Here is an 18,159-nt window from a genome sequence, read left to right as displayed (position 1 = left end):
TCCGGTGGCCCGCTCCGGCGGAGACCGCTCGCCACGGTCGCCCCAAGTCCACTCCGGTGGCCCGCTCCGGCGGAGACCGCTCGCCACGGTCGCCCCAAGTCCACTCCGGTGGCCCGCTCCGGCGGAGACCGCTCGCCACGGTCGCTCCAAGTCCACTCCGGTGGCCCGCTCCGGCGGAGACCGCTCGCCACGGTCGCTCCAAGTCCACTCCGGTGGCCCGCTCCGGCGGAGACCGCTCGCCACGGTCGCTCCAAGTCCACTCCGGTGGCCCGCTCCGGCGGAGACCGCTCGCCACGGTCGCTCCAAGTCCACTCCGGTGGCCCGCTCCGGCGGAGACCGCTCGCCACGGTCGACAAAAGCCGGGTCCGGGAAGTGGTGCTTGCTCCCTGAGCGATCCGAAGTCTGTGTAGCCGCTTAGCTTGGTTCCGTACCCTAAGCCTACACCTTCGTCGCCCCATGGAGAGCGCTCTAGTACCTAAACCTGGCAACAGGCATACCGGCCTCAGGGGTCCGGGATGCCCGCACTCTCCAAGAGCACACCAACGCAATCAAGTTGCGTAGGAACACATCACGGTGGTGGCCCCACCCGCGGGTTCGTACCTCTCCCGAGGTGGGCCCGGGGGCCACTGTCGGTACCCCAGGACTGGGGTACCCCCTCTTGTTGTGTCTAGGCAAGAGCCTTAGTAGTCATCCTTGACTACAACCAAACAGCCGGACCCCTGCGGTCCGGAGTCCTGTCCTCCCGACAATGGTCCGGACCCGTTCCACGGCCGGGGAAGGTCCGGGGACGCCACGTGTCCCAGGAGAGACAGGCGCTCAAGCGCAAGCAGCCGGGGCTCCGGACCTCCCGAGGAGTCCGGACCCCCGCGGGGTCCCGAACCCCTCATAGGGTCCCGGACCCCCTGCATAGCAATCGGACCCCTCTCCAAGGGAAGGTTTCGACGCCCCGCCTCAGGATGGTCCGGGGCCGACACGTGTATGAGGCCCTTGGTCTCCATATTGAGGTCCACCTACCTTCGCATTCATTGCGGTAGGTGGACGTCCGCATTGATATAGCAGAAGCCGAGGCGTTTGACTAGCCAGGGGACACTATTGATCGCGTATTACCAAGGTAGTGGGGGCACTGGCGCCGCCCACGCCGCGTCTGCCAGTCTGCCGTAACAGATGGATACGACGGCTCGGCTTCGCCCTTTATGACGCTACATAATAGCCTCAGCAGGCCACGCCGCAAGCTACGCTACTCCAACAGGCACCTAGCTGACGGGACAAGAGAAGACCCCCCTGAGTCAGAAGAGCAGCAGTACGCCTATCGGAGGAAAAGATTCGCTACCGCGGTAGCCACAGTCACGTTGGGCCCACCTGTCGGGGCATCAACGTCCTATGTATCCGTTCCCCCTTGATCTATAAAAGGGGGAGCGCCGCTAGAAGACCTCAGGCTGAAAGAAGGCCAAGGCCAGCAGAGGATAGGTTGATACACACCACCAAGAACAATACATCTCCCAGTGGACGTAGGGTATTACGCTCCGGCGGCCCGAACCACTCTAAATCGTGTGTGCTTGAGTCCTTGTCCCAGCGTAGATTCAGCCCCATCGCCTAGTACTTCCCCGAGTACTCCATCACTGGGAATAGGCGGGTGCGCTCCGCCACCCGGCTGCGGGTACCCTAGAAACCCCGCGACAAAGATGTTTCATAGACTTAGGCTAAATTAACTAGAAGCAGACTGAAGTCAGCTTTTTTGTTTCACCGTTTTTGACTTCTTCGGTACAACCATTTTCAGATGAAAACTCTCCTAGATGGCTCATAAGACTTTTATTCACTAACCATCTTGTAATGCATGCCTCTTCCTTTGCTATGCATGTCAAGTGGGCTGTATTTGTTGTCCGGCACCTCAGTTATTTAGAAGAAGATTTGCGGAACAACAGTAGAAATATAGTTCAAATATTTCCAAAGAAACTAGTTACTTAAGATTTTAGTTGTCTTTTAGGTTTTACGTTTAGCTGATAGGGGAATCATCAACTTCTACGGTAACAGAATCTCTAAGTATCCTGTAGGAGGTCAGCCAGGCCACTTCTATATCAAAGAGATCTCCTTAAAAAATGTTCTATAGTAAGTTTGAACTTTGTTTTGTTTAAAATGTGGTTCTCTCTTCTTTATCTTAATTTTTTGATCTCATGGGCGCACGTAACACATGCATATAATTCCTCTTTATAACTTTGTGTGTGCTTGCTGGTCATTTCGTCTTCTTTTCCAAAGGGGGTATTGGACCATTTTTTGCTTTTCTTAAACGGATGGTGACTGGCAAATCATGACGCCTCATATTACATAATTTAACTACGGCCTATTCCCTCCGTTCTATGAAGAGTGCAATTCTAATTTTTTTAGACAGATTATTAGTGGTGATGTGAAAAGACTCATATCCTCATTTGTTTGTCATATGGAGTTAGTTTTAGCATGCAAATTAAAACTAATCCCTTAATTAGGCAGGTAGTTGAGATCCAAATTCTAGAATTGCACCTTTTGTGGATTTTTTTAACACATAATTACATTTTTCATGGGACGGAGGGAGTAGATAGCAAACAACTTGTGAAGCATAATTTGACTTGCCATTACAAGTGGGTACCTAATAGTATTTTTTGGGTTAGCGAATTAATTATTATGGCATGCCACTCTAGTTCATTTCTCCTCCCAAATTATTTATGCAGAATGTCATTTTAGTTCATTTTGTCAACTTTTTGGATCGATCCAATAACCCAAAATATATATAACTTGCATCCCTACTTGCCATTGTTTGGTTGTCATATTTTAGCACTAAACCAAATGGTTATCTAAATTTCTTACCATAATCTGACAGTGTCTATAATTTGACTTGCCATGACTTTGGCTCGGCGAAACTTGGCATCCAACCAATGACTCTAAGAAATTCTACGCAACCAGAGCAAGCAAGGATTGGAAAATCTGTGGAGGTTCTCTAGGGTCAGTCAGATAGCGGCGATGCTGAAAAACTGGGCGCTGCTTTGCCGGGGCACCTGGAGGATACAACTCAGCTGTGGTGTGTGATGATGCAAGAGCACGAACAGACTGAGTCGGAGAGGATAGGTTTTCTGTGTGCCATGCATGGTGATGTAGTGCTAGTGTTAGTCCTCGAAGAGGTGTTTTCACGGCAGTTGGCTGCCTACGCTGAGTGGAATCTGGTGTAGTGCGCAAAGATTGGTTCTCCTTTTGTGCTGTAAGGATGCTGACCTTATTTGGCCTGACAGCTTTGCTGATGGACTGGGGGTGCCTTCCTGGAATTCTGAAAAGAAATAATTTGACTACGGTGAGAGTCCAGAAGTCTTCTATTTAAACTGCATTACTTAAAGTTGGTCAAAATTGTGTGTCATACTCAAATAGTAGCTACTTAAAAAAGAATCGGAATTCTACCATTTATCACATAGATAGCGTGAAAAGAGCGGCTCCGTGGTGTTTTCTTTTGCTGAAAGATAGCTCGTCGGTACAAATATCAGCTTCTCAAGCATGGTTGTCTGGCCTACAATGGCATCATTACTCTCGCGCGAGTTTCTCGTCCGCATTCATCAGGCCTGTTTGTGGTTAGATGGTCCTAGTAAGAAGCCTTGCCATACGAGAGAATTATTGGATGCTTAAACCAAAAGCGAAGAAGAAGAAGAATAAATATCCACATTAGGTATCACTCACAGCCACTCAGTTAGCAGCGCTTGGTGATTGCTAGATCAACATCAAGTATACATAATACAATACAACTACATCTTTTTGTTTACAAATTTGCAACATTAGTCTATCAACCATCGTCCCCGCACGGACTAATTAAAATTAATATAAAATAAGACCTATAGCTAATGATTATAATTATATATCTCATGCACTCTTTCATCTATTAAATATTCTAACACATGCTCTAAAATACATATTTATCACTATATAGTTGCAATAGATTTTATTTTGCATCATGACTTCATGTGTGTTTGATATATATACTTACTTTAACCATTTGTTTGTGAATTGATATTCTTGTCTTTTCCATCATACATGTATACATGATGACACATATTGTGGGTAGTATTTTTATAATGATAGAAATAGTAATTTCGAATTCATACAGGTGCTCTTCAATATTTTCTTATAATTATATACTTTAGATTCAGATTTTGGTGCTACTTTAATGTTTAACAATGATATAATTTGACAATTTATATGCAAATTTAGGGGGTTATGTGCATTATTTTTATAATAGCATTGGTGGGTAATTTTTACAAAAGATTAGAGGGTTACTTTAGATTTTTTTTTAATAATGACATATGTGGGTAATTTATATGGGAATGTATCAGGTGCAAACCAATCTCTCCGTGCAAACTATGGAAACTTCAATTTGAGTCATTGGACCAACATCCAAGGGGTATGAGGGATTGATTAATTTTACAATCTGGATCCGCCCTTAGATTGGGTAATCACACTTTTGCAAATTCTTCCTCCCACCTGCGCTCCTCCCCTTGGATGTTGATCTGATGGCCCAGATTGAAGTTTCCATAGTTTGCATGGAGATGTTGATTTGCACCTTAAAAGAAAGCTCGAATTAAGTAATAGTAAAATTCGACTGACAGGCGATTAGACCATTTAAAACAGATAACAAACAGAATTATTCACGAGCGGTCAAGTACAGATCGAACCGCTATATAAATGCAACGCCATTGTTCCCTATGGATGCCAGAGCTCCAGAAGACCCACTGGGCAAAGAAGAGCTCGTTGGCCAGCCAGCAGTAGCACCACCAAGGCACCAACTGCATACACGATGGAATCATCATCGCTCCCTGAGACTGTGAGTAACAGCAGCCAGGACCTGCTCCAAGCTCACCTCGACCTCTGCCACCAGGCAGTCAGCTACACCAAGTCGGTCGCGCTCGCGGTCGCCCTGGACCTCGGCGTCGCCGACGCCATCCACCACCGCGGCGGCAGCGCCACGCTCCCCGAGATCCTAGCCGGGGTCGGGATCGACCCGTGCAAGCTCCGCGCCCTGCGCCGCCTCATGCGCGTGCTCGCCGCCTCGGGCACCTTCAGCGCGTCCTCGGACGGGCACGGCGGCGGCGCCGTCGTCTACGGGCTGACGCCGGCCTCCCGCCTCCTGGTCAGCGGCGGCGGCGAGATCCCCGCGGCGGCGACGGGCCTGGCGCCGTTCATGGGCGTCAACCTCTACCCCATCCTCGTCTCCCCGCTCGTCAGGGGGGATGATGGCGTGGTTCCGGCTGGACAAGCCGGGCCCGTCCCCGTTCGCCGTGGCGTACGGCGAGATGCTCTGGGAGCGCACCGACCACGACGCCGGCCTCAACGTGCTGGTGAACGGGGCACTGGCCGCGGACAGCCGCTTCCTCATGCCCATCTTCCTCAAGGAGTGCGGCGAGGTGTTTGATGGGGTGGACTCTCTGGTCGACGTCGGCGGCGGGCTCGGCGGAGCAGCGGCCGCCATCGCCGCGGCATTCCCGCACATCAAGCGCAGCGTGCTGGATCTCCCCCAAGTTGTCGCCGACGCTCCCTATGACACCAACGTGGAGTACGTCCCGGGCGACATGTTCGAGAGCATTCCACCGGCACAAGTTATTTTTCTCAAGGTACCTCGTCTGTTCTATTTCCTTCAAATATATAATTTCCTTTTTAAAAATATTTTTTCACTACCGTGGCCGAACACGTATTTTGTTAAGCGAAACACTTTTAAGTTTTGGTACATATATATCCTACTTGCAGCTAGTTATCTGATGATTAATTCTAACTAGCATGATGCTTCCTTGCTTGTTTCAGTCGACTCTACATGATTGGGGTGACGAGGAGTGTGTCAAGATACTGAAGAATTGCAAGCAAGCTGTCGCTCCACGGGACGAGGGAGGAAAGATAGTAAGTGTTTTTTTTGATTTCGACATCTTGTTTATCAACGGGGCTGAGCGTGACGAGCAGGAGTGGAAGGATGTCTTCTCTAGAGCTGGATTCACGGACTACAAAATTGTGTCGGTTCTTGGGGTCATGTCAATCATCGAACTCTACCCTTAAACATAGTGCGTGAACACACACCAGACACCACCACCGAATAATCTTTTTGGGGGAACTGTGGATGTATAGCAGCTACTGCTGTGGTCGTGCATTATTATTCGAGTGTGCGTGTAAGCCGAGTAATGGTGTTTCGTTTCGACAGTGTGGTGCCCATGTGTCAGTAACTCAATATGCATTGAAGAGCCATGTAAAACTCGACGGATTTGCTAGCTACCAGCATCCGTGTTGTTTTGAAGTTTGAACTATCCGCATCTGTTTTTTTCCCTCACTCAAATATTCGCGCTCCTCTCCAATGCTGTCGAGATTATCCTCTTCTGATTTTCTGTTTCCTCTGAGTTTAGGCCTCTCTGACCGGTTAGGGTTGTTAGTTAATTTAGAGGATTGAAGGATTCAGTGCTTTGTTCCTTTGTTCCATTGCTCCGGATCTAGTTTTTCGAGTCTTGGGCCATCTCTTGGTCTTCTTCGTCCACTTGGCTAGGCATGTCTGAGAATCCAAGTTCATCATCATCATCATCATCATCATCTTTCACCATGAAACTAAGTCCTTGTATATATATTAACAAACCTTATGCTTTAGATTTTTGTAAGAATTTCCAGCTAGAATTTATCTAAAAGGAACCTCCCTTAATAATAGTAAGATTTAATTTGGATGTTTCATGCTCACAGCACGGTACAATATCTGTGGTTTCGACACATGATTTCAGGGAAAAAGCGTGGCACAAGACAGTGGCCAACTCATTGTCTAATTACCCCATTAATTACAAACACTCTCTCCGTTTCAAATTATAGGTCATTTGACTTTTTTGACATCAAATTTAACCATTCGTATTATTTAAAAAAATTGCAAATATAGTCAAATTTAAATTATTTTTGAAGAACTTGTATTGATAAAGCAAAAGCCACAACAAAAGAAGTGGTATTTTGCACAAAATTTTGAATAAGATAAGTGGTCAAATTTAGTATAAAAAAGTTAAATAACCTATAATTTAAAACGGAAGGAGTAATTAGAAAGCTGAACCATTCATGATTTGGACGATGTCTCACGTTCTTGTCCTTCACGCCCTGGCCTTGGAAGCAACCGTACAAAAAAAACAGCCTTAGCTTTCTTCTCCCGTCCCCGAAACCATATTATATTGTCTCGTCTTACCTAGAATCGATCTCCCTTGCTTGTCTTTGGTGCACCTCATCTTCACCTAGCAACGGGTAAGATCTGCGTCGTCTTGCTCTTTCCATTGCAGGATCATGTCAGGGGCCGGGCTAGGGAAGCAGCTGGTGGCTTACTGGATCGTCCACAATAAACCTCGTCAACTATTTCTGGTTAGTAACAATGGCGGCAGCAATCAAGTTATATGTCTTATTCAATTAATTTGCAGCTTGTATGATGATATAAGTTCTGTGCTAGGATTAATTATTAGTGGTACTAGTTCGTGCTGGTGATGTATTTGAGTCATGCGCTCAAAGGACGACAGGAACTGCTAGCTTGGGTGGGTCTGCCACACCGGCGTTGACTGCTCAAGGCCATACGTGCTCTGGGTTCTGGGAATAACTCTCCTGCCAAGGTCGCGGGAGACCGGCCGGCCTTGTAGAAGAAAACCAATCTAGGGAAGAAGAACGCGTCTGGATGGAGGAAAGAAGAAGCGATTGATGTTGCTCTTGCCAAATAAGACGCGTACGTACTGCACGGGTGGGGCTCCTCGCCCAGGCGATACAATTTCTTCTTCCCTAAATTAGTTATATAGAATCAAGTTTGCCCTCATTTAATTTGATTCTTTTTTTATAGGGATCAGAAGAAAACTGTGCTAATAAATAGGACCTTTGCTCGAAGGTGATCAAGTTTAATACTTTCAGAAACATTCTAACAAGTGATAGTACAAAAGGTATTAGTTCATAAGTGTGACGGAACCGCCAAATTAAAACTCTCAATTAAGTGTAATTGCCATCATTTGAACACATCGGGCGCATTAGCTTAATGGTTTAATTTGACAGTCATTTCTCAGCCCACGTCCCGATCAAAACAACACCGATAGTCTCACACGAAGGTGAGCGCAGATGGTACAAACACGACAAATACTTGAAAATATAACGATATACACATGACTCTAGCATAAGTTTTACAAACCAAATTTGAATACATACATAATTTATAACTTTACATTGCTGAAATTAAGGTTCGCATAGAGGAAAAAGGCCTACATCTACCACAAGTGGACACCGAGGAGTCCCCTAACTAAGTGTCTGGCTCCACAACCTCCCATCTCTTTGCGTCCCGACGGATGAACTTAACGCAGCAGGGACAGAAGTCTACGTCTGTGTGTCCTGAAATAATGTTTCAACAAAAGCCATGAGCAACTAATACTCAGCAAGACTTACCCGACTATGGGTATACATAGCCCACATATCTAGACATGCAAAACTTTCTGGCTGGTGGTTTATTTTGTAGGAAAAGTGTCTAGAGGCGGATCCTTATTTTCGATATTTTAGCTCCAGATTCTATATAGATTAACTATGATCTAGTATTGGCATAAACCATCTAAAGCAAACATGGTAGAACATTAGTCACAATTCAAAGTAGTCATCAACATATATAATATAATCCATATTCCATTTCATATTACTATGATGTGACGCAGTTGATCAAGGTGCCCATGTCCGAGAGCGACTGACGGCGAATCGATTCGATTTAACCTTGCAAGGTGGACCTAACCAACACGGCACGCATAGACCCCATCGGACCACACGCACCAACCATTCCCCTCCCCGCCACGAACTACAGGACCGCCCCACCAGCGTATAGTCAGCCGAGCCCTACGAGAGACCACCAAAAGTAAATACATGCATCCCAATTTCCCGCGGCCACTCGACTACCCTAAGGGGTGGGAAGGAGTCCTGTACTTTCGAAGCAAGACAGTACTAGGCTTACCGGTTTCGACTACCTCCTACTCCCGGTATGCGGTTAGTACAATTCAAACATGATCAGCAGGGCCGACAACGGTATGGTCCTTAACCGACACAGACGGAGCTACAATTTTCTCCGTCCGGTCTCAAATTCTATTTTTCCTTTCCTTCCAAGATTAGTAACTCATATACGGAAACAGGAAATAACCTATATCTCGCGAGTAACTGGCATAACACATCTATCGTCTGATCTATACTAGTATAGAACTCATAGTACCTAAGGGTTATGCATCTAAGGTTCCATTCAACTCCTATGGCTTTAATGCACAAGAATATATATATATATATATACATTTATACTGTTGCATAATTTGAAATAAGGTTTATGCACCGGGGCTTGCCTTCGGGCTGCTGCTCAGAGCTAGGGTCAGACGGGCCTTGGGTCGGGTGCTCACGCTTCTCCTCCTGGGCTTGATCCGGCTACTCCTGCGGTGCCGCAATCACCTCATACACGACGTCCTCAACCGCGGAGGCTACACGAATGCACATGATACAATTGAGTGCAACTCGAATGATATACTACTATACTTCAAATTGAAATGCCCTGCGGACTGTCCGCGCCCAAATGGCGGACCGTCCGCGGTTCCACTCGGCAGACCCACCAGAACCACCAATGTTTCTGGAGAAATTCTAGACTGACTGGCGGACTGTCCGCTCACCCTTAGCGGACCGTCCGCAATACACCTTCGCCAATCCACCAGAGACAACGACGTCTCTAGACAAATTTCTAATCCTACCGGCGGACCGTCCGACCCTCCGTGGCGGACCGTCCGCAATTCAACTCTGCGAACCCACCAGAGACAACATCATTTCTGGACAATTTCTCAAACTCTAAGGCGGACTGTCCGGTCCCCAATAGCGGATCGTCCGCTGTTCAACTCTGCGAAACCCACCAGAGACACATCGTCTCTAGACAAATTTTCGAACACTACGGCGGACTGTCCGGTCCCTAATAGCGGATCGTCCACAGTTCAATTCTGCCACACTATCAGAGACAACAACGTCTCTGGACAACTTCTAACCTGACTTGCGGATTGTCCGGCCCTCCTAGGCGGACCGTCCGCGATTCCTGTCTTTTGACACCGTGCGGCGCCACCAGTGAGGTCGGCGCGGCAGCGCGGCGCGCCGTTCCCACCGACGGTGACCCGACCGACGGCGAGGCTAGCACTACACCATCTACTGGACAAGACGCACATGGGCATGGGTGATGCACGCGAAGAAATCAAGCCTAACCTAGTCGGCGACGTGCGGCCCGTGGCAGTCAGAAACGACTTTGTGGAGAACGTGCGTGGAAACCACTAGAACGTAGAGGAACGAGGGGAGCACAAGCATTAGCGGCTTACTTACCATCGATTCAAGCTCTTGGACGAAAGAAATGGTGACCGGGCGATGGAGTTCCACGGTGAGGTCAAATTTGGGCGAAACTCCAACCGGTGGCCGGGGAATCCGAGATTCCCGGCGAGGTGGGGGTCGTGGCTATGGTTTAAGGGGTCGAGGAGGAAGCTAGGGAGGTGGTTGAACTTTGGGTGCAGTGGATTTAAAATCCATGGAGGGGAGTTCGCGGATTCGTCCGGCGAATGGAAGGAACTCAAGCTCCACCCATGGCGTCGGGAGGGAGAGGGAGAGTGAAACGAGAGAGAGAACGAGAGAGTGGGCGCGGGTGGGTGAAGGGAAGGTGTGCGCCTTCAATGCGGCGTACGGGATGGCCGGGGATAGGCTCGACGGTCGGCACGTGGCGGCTACCGACGAACCTCGGTCTCGGAGTGGTTGAAACAGGGCGCATCGCGGACCGTCCTCCGCCCCAAGCGGACTGTCCGCGAGGCAGGATGTTACAATAAGATGGATCCGACACACCTTAATTTTATAGAACTGTTGAATGGGGCGGATCAATTGAAGTGGGCAGCATATAGCAGTCATGATATAAAACGTTTCTCAAGAAACGAGGTAGAAAAGATAACAGGCAACTACAAGACTACAGTTGGGCAGGGCGCCTTTGGAAAAGTTTACGCGGGGACCCTCGAGGACAGAAGTACGGTTGCAGTCAAGATACTTGACCACAACGACAGCAAGATGAGAGAATGCTTTGCTAAAGAGATCATCGTCCACTCTCAAATCAATCTCCTTAACGTAACAAGGCTCATTGGCTACTGCATGGAGGAAGATGCACTAGTGATGGTCACTGAGTACATCCCCAATGGAAACCTCGAAAACATTCTTCACCAAGGTGTTCGTCCCATTTCCCTAGACACCCGGCTAAGGATTGCTATGGAGTGTGCAGGTGCACTGGCCTACATGCATTCACAGATGTACACCCGTGTTATTCACGGTGACATCAAGCCTGCCAATATACTTTTAAGCCAGAACCTCAGTGCTAAGATTTCAGATTTCGGAATATCTAGGTTGGTCAATACGGACATGAGTCTGTACACTACGCATGTCATAGGGAGCATCGGCTACATGGACCCTTTGTTTGTTCACACCGGATGTCTCACCCCAAAGAGCGATGTATACAGCTTCGGAGTTGTTCTCCTGGAAATGTTCACAAGGAAAAAGGTGAAGACACATGGTAATGGTGGTTTAAGCCTCGTCGATGGCTTCATTCGAGGTCTTTCAAGACGATTCAGAAGGGTGAGAGAGATGTTTGATGCCCAAATTTCAGACTCGGGCAACAGCAAGATTCTTGATGGGATTGCCAAACTGATAGGCGAGTGCTTAAGCATGGAAATCCAGAAGCGGCCTGAGATGACAAATGTGGCATATCGGCTTCAGGCGCTGAGGAAAGCACATCATCAGGGACAAGAAAGAGTAGTAGGCCTATTTTCTTGGGGAAGGAAGACCAAGCCAGACTCTGCAGCTGAAAAGGCCATTCCGGTGAAGAGGACAGGTCAAGAATCGAGGATGGATCTTGACTCCTCAGGAAGCGAGAGTTACATTCATCTAGGGATGGAGAGAATTCATCTAGGGATGGAGGGAGTAGAACTGAAAGAGCTGCTGGGATGCCCGGCGAGTGATCTCTGCCAGGGCATGTTCGGAAATTCGTACAAGATCGTGTTGGGCAATGGAACCATGCTGGTGATGAAGAAACTGAAGAGGGTGATGAGACCCGACCTGGAGGAACAAGAGTTTAGGTGTCGCGTAGCGGTGATCAGTGACGTCCAGAGTGATCTCGTCATGCCGCTCCACTGGCACCACTGCAGCAAGAGTGACAGGCTGCTAGTGTACGATTACATGCCCATGGGAACGAAAACTGAGCGGTACACCTTGCAGCTATGGTTGATCTTATCTTGTCCATCCATTTTGATATCAACCGCTAGATCGGAGCACCCACCCATCGTATAACTAGCATATTTTAATTTTTTTTGCATCGTATACCGCCTCTGGACTGCACTGATGTTGACTGATTGGATGTAAAGGTGCTTCGATCCGTGTGCTCCTGCATAAAGCTGAGCAGGGGGTACAACACCTTTTTGACTGTTGGGTGTCTGACACCCCCACTACCGTTTCAATATGCCACCGTCTGTACAGATATTTTGGCTCCGGGAGCAGCCACCAGTACATGTTGTACGCTCATGTATCAAGCTGTGAAGGCCCGGTACTCTTCAGATTTAACGAGGTACATGTTTTGTTTCCTTGCAAATGAACTACACGCACGTCAATTGAACACATGTACCGCTAATACTTTCATTTCTAGTCCCCTGCACACTGTCACGTTCTCATTTTTTTTAAATTTGATTGATAACACATTTATTTGAATATATACTACGGGTTTTTTAATTTGATTGATAACACATTTATTTGAATATACATCAAAATACCATTTTGATATGCACTGTGCTACCAGTAAAAATCCATAAACTTGCATCGTGCTCGTGAAAAGCAGTGAAAAGCAATATGTTGAAACAAGTCACTCTAACTGCTACTGCAACGGTACTAATTATGATATTTATCAAATGAAATAAGTACCGTGGTGTACTCAACATATTTTTTAGTATTCGTATAATTCCAAAAATGGAAGATGAAATTCTCCCAATACATACACGGAAATCTCCAAGATCAATCTAATTTACATTTTGCTCTAAGATCACAAAAAAATAATAGGAGACGCTGCACTCAAATTTTAACCACACTAATCAAATCATGTACCACAGTATATAGTCTATAGTACACCGGGGTACACCTACAATAAAATACCATGTACATAAAAATAAATTATAAACACTAATCAAGTCAGATACCACTAGCTACTCATCTCTTGTACACCGTGGTACACCACATGAAGAACACATGAACATAGGTCTTGCTCATGAAAAACAATATCAAGAGAAATAAAAAGGTGGGTACAACAGAAATTTGAGAAGGAAAAAATTCCAACAAAACGGAGTGATACAAGGATATAAGAAAAAAGAACAAAAGTAGGTACTCTCTTGTACACCATGATACACCACGTGAAGAACACATGAACAGAGATCTTGCTCATGAAATGCAATATCAAGAGAAATAAAAAGGTAGGTAAAACAGAAATTTGAGAAGGAAAAAATTCCAACAACACAGAGCAATACAAGCATATATAAGAAAAAAGAACAAAAGTTCTCTAGCCAGCCACGAATCTAAGTACCCCACATATGAATAACCCTTTGAACACACATCTATTGCTCACGAAAAACAGCAATAGAAAATACAGAAAATAAAACGGTGCTCATGAACAGTTTAGAATGGCTACACCTTAGTTTCAACTAATCAACAGCGGGAACAAGGCATTACAGATTTATGAGTGAAGAAGGCATGGCTTGCAGAAGAACCACAACAAGGTACCGGAGCACAATTGCAAATCATTCCGTTCAGAAGAAAGGAAAAAATAGTCAAAAATCACTCGCATAATCACTCAGATAGTCGTGCCTGGAGCTGTTGGGCGTGGAGCGCTCCTTCCTCGGCATCTGCATCTTCATCGGCAGGGAGGAAGGGACTGGAGAGTGTGTGCTGGGCGTCGTGCAGCATGTGAACGAACCTTGGCGAGGATGACCTCGGCCGTGAGTGCCTTGGCCACCATGAACGCTGCTCTGGTCGTGCGAATCGCACGACGCATCCGCCCAGCGAGCGGCAGGCCGACCCCGAGCACCCCGGCCACTAGTATCGCTGCTATGGGCACCTCCCTGAGCCGCAGCGCCGCCGCGTCATTGCGGCACCTACCCCCTCCGCTTTCTGCATCTCCTCCATGCAGCTCGCCGTCCAGAGCGACGCCGCCATAAGCTCTGCACGCGCAACACATGGAAGCCGTCAATCTCCAGACAAAACGATGATAAATCTCGGGAAAGCAGCCAAATTGCGTACCATTGCTGGTGCTCAAGAACTAGTCGACGTACGGGGAAGTCGTGGGGAAATCGCAGTGGTGGAACGCTTGGGGCTGCTGGTCGTGGAGCGCGCCCTCCTCCGCACCGCCGTACGCCCCCGCGCGCGTCGCCGAAGATGAAGGATGAGCCCACGACACCGCAGCAGCCGCGGAAGGGCCGAAGCAGCGATTCTCCATGGCAAGGCTGTGTCGTGGTCCTGCCCCGCCACCGTCTGGCCATCGCGCGCCGCCCAGATCCGGCGCTAGTCCGCTCAGATCTGCCGCGTTCACGCTCATGGCGTCACGGATGCTCGGCGGACACATAGATCCACTAGCCGGAGGAGCGCCGGCGGCGCCCGCGCCTCGCTGCCGCCCGCGCAGCTCCGCTGGCCGGCCATGGGGCAAGCCGCGGGGCGTCTCCAACCGCTGCGCGTGGCAGCCGGCCATGGGTGGGCGTTAGCCACCGCAAGAGCGCAACCCTTCCCCGCGCATGAGCTCCACCGCCGCTCTCCCGTCAACAACCCGCGCAGCGAGGTCCTTGTAGCCCGGCAGGTCTCCACTCCGGCCACGGCCCACGGGCGAGCGAGAGCTGCTGCTGGCGCGCCCCACCGCCACGCTGGAGCTCCCTTGGATCTGGCATGAGCGCCGGCTAGCATCGCTGGATCTGGCCTGAGCACCGCCAGATCTGGCCTGAGCACCGCCGAACACAACCAGATCTGGCCGGTGCGCCGCCCAGCACCACCGGATTTGGCCGGAGTGCCAGCGGTCGGGTAGATTTGGTTGGAGGGAGAGAGACGGGGACGCAGGAGAGAGAAGACGCGAATGCAAATGGAGAATTGGGGGGAGGGGAAGAGACTGAGAGAGGTTATTTTATTCTGTATAACTCTGTACATATACCGTATACGTACGCTATACCAAATACTGGATGGGATATAAATTCTGCCACCTGCTGCTCGGCTCGGATCTCGGTGCATGAACAGTAGACTAATGGATGGACAGGGATAACACCTACCATGCTTGCATGGTGTATATTATTCAGTTCCCATGGGAAGCCTTGCAGCGCTGCTTCACGGTACTATATATTCAGCATGTCCTTGCTTGCTTGGTTGCCTCGTGTTTTCCAAATCGAAGTTCTAATGACTGTTCATCTAATTACTATATATTCAGGGAAGAATGGCTCTGCTGGGGGTCACGTGCTGAACTGGGAGTGGCGATCAAGCATCGCACTCACCGTGGCGCGCGCTGTGGCGGCCATCCACTCTGCCGGACCGGAGTCCTGCCACGGCAACATCAAATCCTCCAACGTCCTCCTCACCAGTGACCACGAGCGCGCGGTTGTCGGAACACGGCCTCCACACCCTTGTAGGCATGTCATTTTCTGCTGGCTCGAGTGGGTACCTCGCTCCAGAGGTCGCCCTGATCGCCCGCCGCACCACCAAGCGGAGCGACGTGTACAGCTTTGGTGTCCTGCTGCTCGAGCTGCTCACAGGGAAATGTCCGGATGATCAGGGCGTGGATTTTCCAGGGTGGGTGTTGTCGACTCTCCGCGGGGACTGGACGACCAATCTGCTCGACGCGGGTATCATTGTTCATGAGCAACAGGCGAACGAAATGCTGCGGCTCATGCATCTCGCGGTGGTTTGCTGTGAGCGGATTGCCATTCGGAGACCGGCGATGTCCGAGGTGGTGCGGAGGATGGAGGAGATCCGGCGGTCTAGCTGTTTTCACCGCCGGGGAAGTGCTCCTGCTGAAACGTCCATTACTCCTGGGAAGGAAACCGATGAGAGGCCGGCAATTTTCGATGTTCATTCGGCAAGTGCTCTAGCTGAAACGTCTATGCCCGTGAAGGAAACAGAACTGGAGCAAAGTTCAGACGCATCGGCAAATGAAACTTGGAACAAACTAGCATCAGAGGAAGAAAGCACTGGAATGATCCTTGCATCTGCATCGACAATTGAAGATTATGTAGTCTTGGGCAGAGGTACATTTGGGACAACGCGGAAGGTCGTCAAAGGGGATATGACAGGTATGATTATGCAGGACGACATAGCTTTTGATCAACACATAGCAGCAACCAAATCCACCAACAAGGAGCTGGTTCTGAAGCTGATGCAGGGCACGGACCTGCGAGAGGCGGAGTTTGATCAGCGTGTAGCAGCGATCAAAGCCGTGAAGAGCGACCTGCTCGTGCCACTGCATTATTGGCACCGCTTCAGCAACGGTGACGAGGTTCTAGTGTACAGTTACATGCCTACGGGTAGCCTCTCAGCGCTGCTTCACGGTAAGCACACAACCTGAGAGCCATCCCAGTTACCATTGTTACTTGATAATACGGGTGTTTCACTACCAATAATGACATTGTGGTGGCCAGGAAACGGAGGAGACTACGGCATGTTAAAGTTGGATTGGGAGCAGCGAACAGCCACTGCCCTCTCGGTGGCGCCCGGCCTGGCGGCCATCCACTCGGCAGCACCAAAGCCCTGCTGCCACGGTAACATCAAGTCCTGCAACGTCCTCCTCACCAGCGACTACGGGGCGCGGCTGTCGGAGCATGGCCTCTACGCTCTCGTCGGCGTGCCCTCCTTCGTCGCTGCATCGAGGGCGTCAAGCTACCTCGCCCCGGAAGTCACCGCGAGCATCAGAGTCACTCGGGCGGCGGACGTGTACAGCTTCGGCATCCTGCTGATCGAGCTCCTGACAGCCAGGGAGCCCGCGGACGCTTCCCTCCGCGCCAAGGGCCTGGATTTGTCGCGGTGGGTCCACTCCGTGCCCCGCGAGGACTGGACGGAGAAGGTGCTGGACGTGGAGCTCGTCAGGCAGCGGGGCGCACCGGCGCAGGGGATGGGACAGCAGCTCCTGCATCTCGCCATGGATTGCTGCACTAGCTACGACTTGAGGCCGATAATTTTCGAGGTTGTATCCTGTATTGAAGACGTAAGAGCATCTGTCGAACAGGGAATTTTCTACCGGAGGACAGCACTCCACTCTGATGGTGGAAAGGAATTTAGAGTAAGTTCGGGCCATGCACAAAACTTCAAAACGAGGCCTACTAGATTAGCGAAATAGAACATCAGATATTAAATATAGTAGTGTATTATATAGAAACGAAATACATCAAGAATTGTACCTATATATTTATGGTTGTATAGTCTTTACTTGAACAACTTCATTCTTATCATATTCCTTGAAATAAAATCTTCAATGATAGAATCACAATCAATTTTAAATGATAGACTCTTAATGTGCGGTAGGAGTGGTAATGGGCCCAAGATTTTGAACTAGAAAATCTAAGAACCGAGTACTAAAAAGACCGGGCTCTAATCTTATACGATTTTAGGCTAAAAAATTTAAGGGCTTTATTAAACTGTGAAGATGCCACTAGAGTTATGGCCCATTACCACCCCTACGTGCAGCCACCCCGCCATTGCCACACCATTCCCGCATCTCAGGTGCAGCATGTTGGATCTCCCTCAACTCTCAACCCAAGTCTTACCGAGGGGCGACGACGACATGCCTGCAACCGCCGGACGGACGCGCATGGGCAGGGCAGGATAAGCGCGTAGACTACGGGCGAAGCAATCAAGCTGACTGCGTAAAGCCGGAAATACGTTGGGGCATGCAAGCTCCCCTGCTAGCTCATGTCATTTGTGCAAAGGATTAGGGCCGTGTTTGGTTGTTTTCGCGAATTTTTTTTCAAAAAAAACGAATGTATGCATAGAGTACTAAATGAAGTTTATTTGCGAAACCTTTTTACGGATGGGTGTAACTTTTCGAGACGAATCTAATGACGGTAATTAATTCATGATTTGCTACAATGATGCCACAGT

At 49.0% G+C, this 18,159-nt stretch overlaps 2 pseudogenes; both read left to right on the top strand.

Moving 5' to 3' along the window:
* The first annotated feature begins 4,731 nt into the window (after positions 1-4,731).
* On the top strand, positions 4,732-7,993 carry LOC120652190 (annotated as a pseudogene).
* Positions 7,994-9,332: 1,339 nt separating this feature from the next.
* On the top strand, positions 9,333-17,548 carry LOC120648115 (annotated as a pseudogene).
* The last annotated feature ends 611 nt before the right edge of the window (positions 17,549-18,159 follow it).

The sequence above is a fragment of the Panicum virgatum genome, chromosome 9K (assembly GCF_016808335.1).
Source record: "Panicum virgatum strain AP13 chromosome 9K, P.virgatum_v5, whole genome shotgun sequence".
Classification (NCBI taxonomy): Eukaryota; Viridiplantae; Streptophyta; class Magnoliopsida; order Poales; family Poaceae; genus Panicum; species Panicum virgatum.
This window is presented reverse-complemented; position numbering and strand designations above follow the sequence as displayed.